Source organism: Takifugu flavidus, chromosome 1, assembly GCF_003711565.1.
Source record: "Takifugu flavidus isolate HTHZ2018 chromosome 1, ASM371156v2, whole genome shotgun sequence".
NCBI lineage: Eukaryota > Metazoa > Chordata > Actinopteri > Tetraodontiformes > Tetraodontidae > Takifugu > Takifugu flavidus.
In genome coordinates, this window is record NC_079520.1 from 22962247 (window position 1) to 22968808 (window position 6562).

Consider the following 6562-nt stretch of genomic DNA (forward strand, 5'->3'; position numbering starts at 1 on the left):
GCATAAAGACTAAAGAGATACGATGCTTAAATGAATCCTTAGCAATAATTTGTCAATCTTATCTATCTCTATTTATATTTCATTTGTTATTTATGCAAACAATGAGTCCATGTTTTCAAATGGGCAAAGTAGGTGCCATCTCTCTATACTTAAACAATTAGTAAATAAATACATAAAAATAGGACCTGTTTTGATGAGTGATATGTTCTTTGTACCAATAGATGTGGATGCTGGGGTTTATGGAGGCTAAACTGGCCTTGTTCAGGATGCATATTTATCCTCTCAACAGGGGGTCGACTGAAACACATCATGCCCTCCATCACCCTCGTTGCTCCCATAATGTATGTCTTCCTCAGTCCTCCTCCCCTACAGATATTCTTGAGTCCAGTCAGGCTTTAGTTTCATAAAAATACTAATATTTTAATATACATGTTACCTCATATAGCTAATATATATGTAAATATTTTTATTAAACACAAAATAAATATTCTTCACTCTTAATGAATGACAAATGGGATTTATCGAAATTTAAAATGTGATAGCTAGATAGATGCCTATGCTTACAATGGATCCTTAGCAATAATAGATAGATAGATAGATAGATAGATAGATAGATAGATAGATATAGATAGATAGATAGATAGATAGATAGATAGATAGATAGATAGATAGATAGATAGATAGATAGATAGATAGATAGATAGATAGATAGATAGATAGAGATAGATAGATAGATAGATAGATAGATAGATAGATAGATAGATAGATAGATAGATAGATAGATAGATAGATAGATAGATAGATAGATAGATAGATAGATAGATAGATAGATAGATAGATAGATAGAGAATCACTAGGCAGATATTATTGTCATCTTCCACCACTAGAAGCACTGACAACAATAAACTGGAGTAGTGAAGTTCTTAAAAGAGGAAATCAATACATTGCACCTCAATCATGCAGTTCTTTAAAGACACATGCTGACACCTTTATGTGTGCACATTTCATCAGTCAGGAATGAGGAAAAGGAAATCCTGGGGTGTTTCCTCTGAGCTGTAAGACTCCCAAATCCCAACAATAGCAACAAGCTATTCCGCTTAAGACAAATAATGAAGGTCATACACCAACACAATTTATTACAGCATTTAAAATATTGTAAAACTATCATTCCTACATAGTCCAAACCTACTCCCTTTTAAAGATTACCTTATTTATCTAAAACAAACAATTGGAAGAGTGTTATTTTAATTTGAGGATTCCTGGGGACTCTAATTCTGTCCAATAATGTGACCTGCAGTCATCAATGCCTAAACTTTAGTCCACACATTCAAGTTGGGTTTTTATACCTGATTCCTTTGGAAAACAAGGGAAGAGAAGATTAGACAGTTTTTTACACTGCCAATGAAATAAGCTCATCAAATTGTGTTGGGAAAAAAAAGAAGCTTTTTCAAATAAGTTTCAAAATGCTTTTCACATAGTGTTAAGAAAGGGGGATTTTGGAGCTGGCATAGGGCAACAACCACATTAACTCTGCAAAAAGCAGCATTGTGGGATAGGTGGGCAACACAAAGCAGTCGGAGGATCTAAAGAAATGTTTCAAATTACATCTGACAGATTTAGCCACCCTTGGACTTGCATCTTGGAACCTCGGTTGGAAATAATATGGTATTCCCATCATCTTCTCATCTTGATGTTGGAAGTTGGAAAAGTCATATTGATCTACAATTTCGTGTTGCAAAATTGCTAATGAATTGAATAATGTTGATACATTTTATTCTCCTGACAGCAGCTTGGTGCATGTATTTACATTATATTCACAGTTACTATGGAGATAAAGACAGTCCACTTTAAATATCAGAGCTAGATGGCTCAGACCTACAATGCCTCCAGTTAGCTGGAATGCAGCTGGAGGAGCACATCCATGAACCCGAGTTCACCTAAAACCCCATCAAAGATTTGAGGATTTTGGAATTCTATGACTATCATTTACCATTACTTCCTTGCATACAGAATATTATACGTGTTAAAAGGGCGTAAGTGCAGCCGCGTGGCTTATTATTTCTTGTACACTAAAAAGAAATGAAATATCAGCTTAAGCATTTATTTGCAACAAAATTAAATGTCATGTGTCCCAAAGATAGGAGGTCTGCCCCAAGAAAGCCACATAGATTCAAAGCAGCCAGGAGCTGGAGAAGAGGTGAGACCCAAGGACAGACCCGAATCCCACCCTTACCAATAAAGATGGTGTCTGCCTGGTTCGGAGACAGCGCCTTTGTGTTTCCACCACCTCAGTACCAATTGCAGCTGCATCAGCTGGGGTCCTTGGCCTGTGCTACCTCTGTTGTATATGCAATACCACTAGATGGTTCTCCAGCTCCTCAGGGAAGATGTTCCTCTTTTACATGAACGATCTATGTTCAAATGACATTGGTGTTCTATGCCGATGCATCACTTACCGGTATGTTGTAAAAAAAAATGACCAGTGACCAGCATACCATCATGACCCTCAGACCTTCTGAGATTGCCCGAGTGGTATTTCACCATTTTTTGATGTGATTGTGGTTGTTTAAGGAATATGATTTCCAAATTTCCACATTTGGTTCAGAGTCATAATCATTAGACATAGTTATGTGATTTCAAGTTGATGATCTTCAGACACAACCTCCTGTTTTGTTGTCATGATCAAAGAAGAGGTCAAGAGCTCCCATGGCTGTCATCTGTTTACTTCTGCTGCTCAGTTTCAACAGGTCTGACAGAGAGTATATCATGTGTAGCTACAGAGTGCAGAGTTAGGGTTGCTGGTAGAAATCCCACAGTCCTGTTAAAAATCATATCGTGCATTTTGTCACTCTAAAGTTGGGGTCAGTAGTATATGAATGTAGTGTCTGTGTGCGTGTGTGTGTGTGTGTGAGTGGTGTGTGTGTGTGTGTGTGTGTGTGTGTGGGTGTGTGCATGTGTCTGTGTGTGTGTGTGAGTGTGTGTGGGGGTGTGTGTGTGGGGGTGTGTGTGAGAGAGACAGCAGCAAAGAGACACAGACAGAAAGATTGAAGTAAAATTCACTCACTGGCCACTTTATTGGAGAAAACTATTTAATTGAATGTTGGCACAAATTTCTAATCAGCCAATCACCACAATAGCCACAACTCAATGCCTTGAGGCATGTAGAAGTGGTCAAGAAGTGGCTTTGTTGGTGCCAGACTGGCTGGTCTGATTATTATAGAAACTGCTGATCTCCTGGGATCTTCACTCACAATCATCTCTAGGATTTACAGAGAATATTACAAAAAAGTTGCAATGCAAGTTATCAAATTAACCAAAAATTGTTGTGGATTGGCCAAGGGATGGCCCATTATATTTAGGTCATGTTACAGATGGGCTCTTTAGACAATCAAAATTCAAAGTCACAATATGTGGGGAAATGGCCTGGTCGATGGAGAGATGCTTGTTTTTTTACCAATTATTTTATGTTTTGATTACACCTTTTTAGTCAAAAATATTAACATCTTGGCAGGCGCTCACGTTCTTAATAATTAAAACTCGACCAACTGCACCTCTATGTGGCCAAAAGCTGGTACTGCAGCCAGAAATACCGGAATTAACTTATCTGTTAATTTAATATTTCAATAAAAATATTGAGTTCATTATGATTACATTTATGTTAATTGGGTTAAAGCGATTCCCATGAAAGTATAAAATGAAACACAATTCATAAAGGTGGAAGGGAAACAGTGGAGGGTTCGAGACAGTACGGACAAAAACATGGAAGGTATTCTGGCACCTTCCGATCAATATCAAGGTACCCTTGAACAAGGATTAACATACAAAATGTTTTACTTTCTTGAGTGAAAGTGTTAGGAAGAAAAGGATAGGAAGAAAAAATTTCCATTTCCCACTGGCACACAAAGGCCTCATGTTTACTCTTCTGCTCAGAATTGAAGAAGCCTTATACACAAGAGGTCTTTGAAAACCTAAAGTCAGTTGAATTAAGCAAAGATTCTTTTTGGCTGACATTTTTACTTAAGAATGTCTGTTGGTGTTGGAATTTGGCAGGCATTTGGTGCACCCCAACAATCATACTCATTATTCAGCCCCTACCTCAAACCCTTGGAGAGATAGGTGGGCATGAGTTTGATTTTAAACTAGGGAAATACCCCAAACCTTACTTAAGAATTGTGCCCAAAGCTATGGCTCAGGATGCTGGTCTGGCTCTATGTGATGAAATATATTCCTGGATTTCATGCCTGCAGCTGATTGGGGAGATACAAAAATAGGTGGTCCATGAAGCTAACAGGGCAGATGCGCACACTTGCATTTTGGCCAAACTTTTTTAATTAATGGATTATTACTGTCCTGATTTACATTTTATTCAATTGCAAAATTTATGGACATTATGGCTCTGGATGTTGTAGGGCTGTCGTGGTTGACTCGACTCTGCAACATCACGTGGACATCGGAGGCGGTGCCGCTGGATTGGCAGACCGGGGTGGTAGTTCCTCTTTTTAAGAAGGGGGACCGGAGGGTGTGTTCCAACTATAGGGGGATCACACTCCTCAGCCTCCCTGGAAAGGTCTATTCAGGGGTACTGGAGAGGAGGGTCCGCCGGATAGTCGAACCTCGGATTCAGGAGGAGCAATTTGGTTTTCGTCCTGGGCGTGGAACAGTGGACCAGCTCTACACCCTCAGCAGGGTCTTCGAGGGTGCATGGAAGTTTGCCCAACCAGTCCACATGTGTTTTGTGGACTTGGAGAAGGCATTCGACCGTGTCCCTCGGGGGGTCCTGTGGGGGTCCTCCGAGAGTATGGGGTGCCGGGCCCCCTGATACGGGCCGTCCGCTCCCTGTACGATCGGTGTCAGAGTTTGGTCCGCATTGCTGGCAGTAAGTCGAACTTGTTTTCAGTGAGGGTTGGTCTCCGCCAGGGCTGCCCTTTGTCACCGATTCTGTTCATAATTTTTATGGACAGAATTTCAGTCATGGTGTTGAGGGGGTCCGGCTTGGTCTCTGCTTTTTGCAGATGATGTGGTCCTGTTGGCGTCATGGGCCCGTGACCTCCAACTATCACTGGATCGGTTTGCCGCCGCATGTGAAACAGCTGGGATGAAAATCAGCACCTCCAAATCCAAGGCCATGGTTCTCAACCGGAAAAAGGTGGAGTGCCTTCTCCGGGTCAAGGAGGAGATCCTGCCCCAAGTGGAGGAGTTTAAGTACCTCGGAGTCTTGTTCATGAGTGAGGGAAGAATGGAGCAGGAGATCGACAGGCGGATCGGTGCGGCGTCCACAGTAATGCGGACTCTGCACCGGTCCATAGTGGTGAAGAGAGAGCTTCGCCTTTGGGCTCAGCTTTCGATTTACCGGTCGACCTTCGTTCCTACCCTCACCTATGGTCATGAGCTTTGGGTAAGGACCGAAAGAACAAGATCACGGGTACAAGCGGCCGAAATGAGCTTCCTCCGTAGGGTGGCTGGGCTCTCCCTTAGAGATAGGGTGAGAAGCTCTGCCATCTGGGAGGAGCTCGGAGTAGAGCCGCTGCTCCTCCATGTTGAGAGGAGCCAGATGAGGTGGCTTGGGCATCTAGTTAGGATGCCCCCTGGACGCCTCCCTGGTGAGGTGTTCAGGGCATGTTGCTCCAGTAGGAGACCCCCGGGAAGACCCATGACACGTTGGAGAGACTATGTCTCACGACTGGTCTGGGAACGCCTGGGGATCCCTCCGGATGAGCTGGAAGAATTAGCTGAGGAGAGGGAAGTCTGGGCTTCTCTTCTTAGGCTGCTTCCCCCGCGACCCGACCCCAGATAAGCGGTAGAGGATGGAAGGATGGATGGATTATTGAAAAGATCGGTGAAGAATATTTCCATATTTTCCGACTACACGTGGTTCTTGGTTCTGGAACCAATCCAGTGTCAAAATAAATTATCACAATGCATTCAGGAAAAAATGGCTGAAATGTAAACTGAGAACAAATCATGTTTATTCAAAATAGAAACCAATATATAAATTAATATATACAATATACAAATTAAAGAAAAATATCCATTAATGCCAACAAAAGGTTTTTGCTGGCAGAATGTCTGCAATTTATTTGTGCAATAATGTTCATAGGTCTGTGTGTGTGTGTGTTTGTGTGAGTGTGTGTGTGCGTGAATGTGTGTGTAGGTGTATGTGTGTTCTTGGTTCTCACAACCTCAAATGACTTTTTAATGATGTGAAGGAGATATTAGTACCGTACTTCTCCTTAAATCCTAGAGTCCTACAGAGTCCTATATTGACCTTCTCTCTAATTTATTATCCTGAAGTAGTTTCGGAACTCTCAGTGATCTTGTTTTCATTCTGTCCAGAGACTAAGTAGGTCTGAAGGGACCAACAGGCAAGATTATTCTGTTTTATCCAAGGTCAACATCTTCTGTCTGGGATAGAGAAAAACAGACTGACTGTACATGGTTGTAACCAGCCAGTGACCTACCTTATATACCTGTCGGTACAAATGTCATCAGAATTGGTGCATGTGTGAACTGTTGCTGTGTTGGTGTCACTTCTCCTGGTCATTAAACTTCACTTCAACACAAG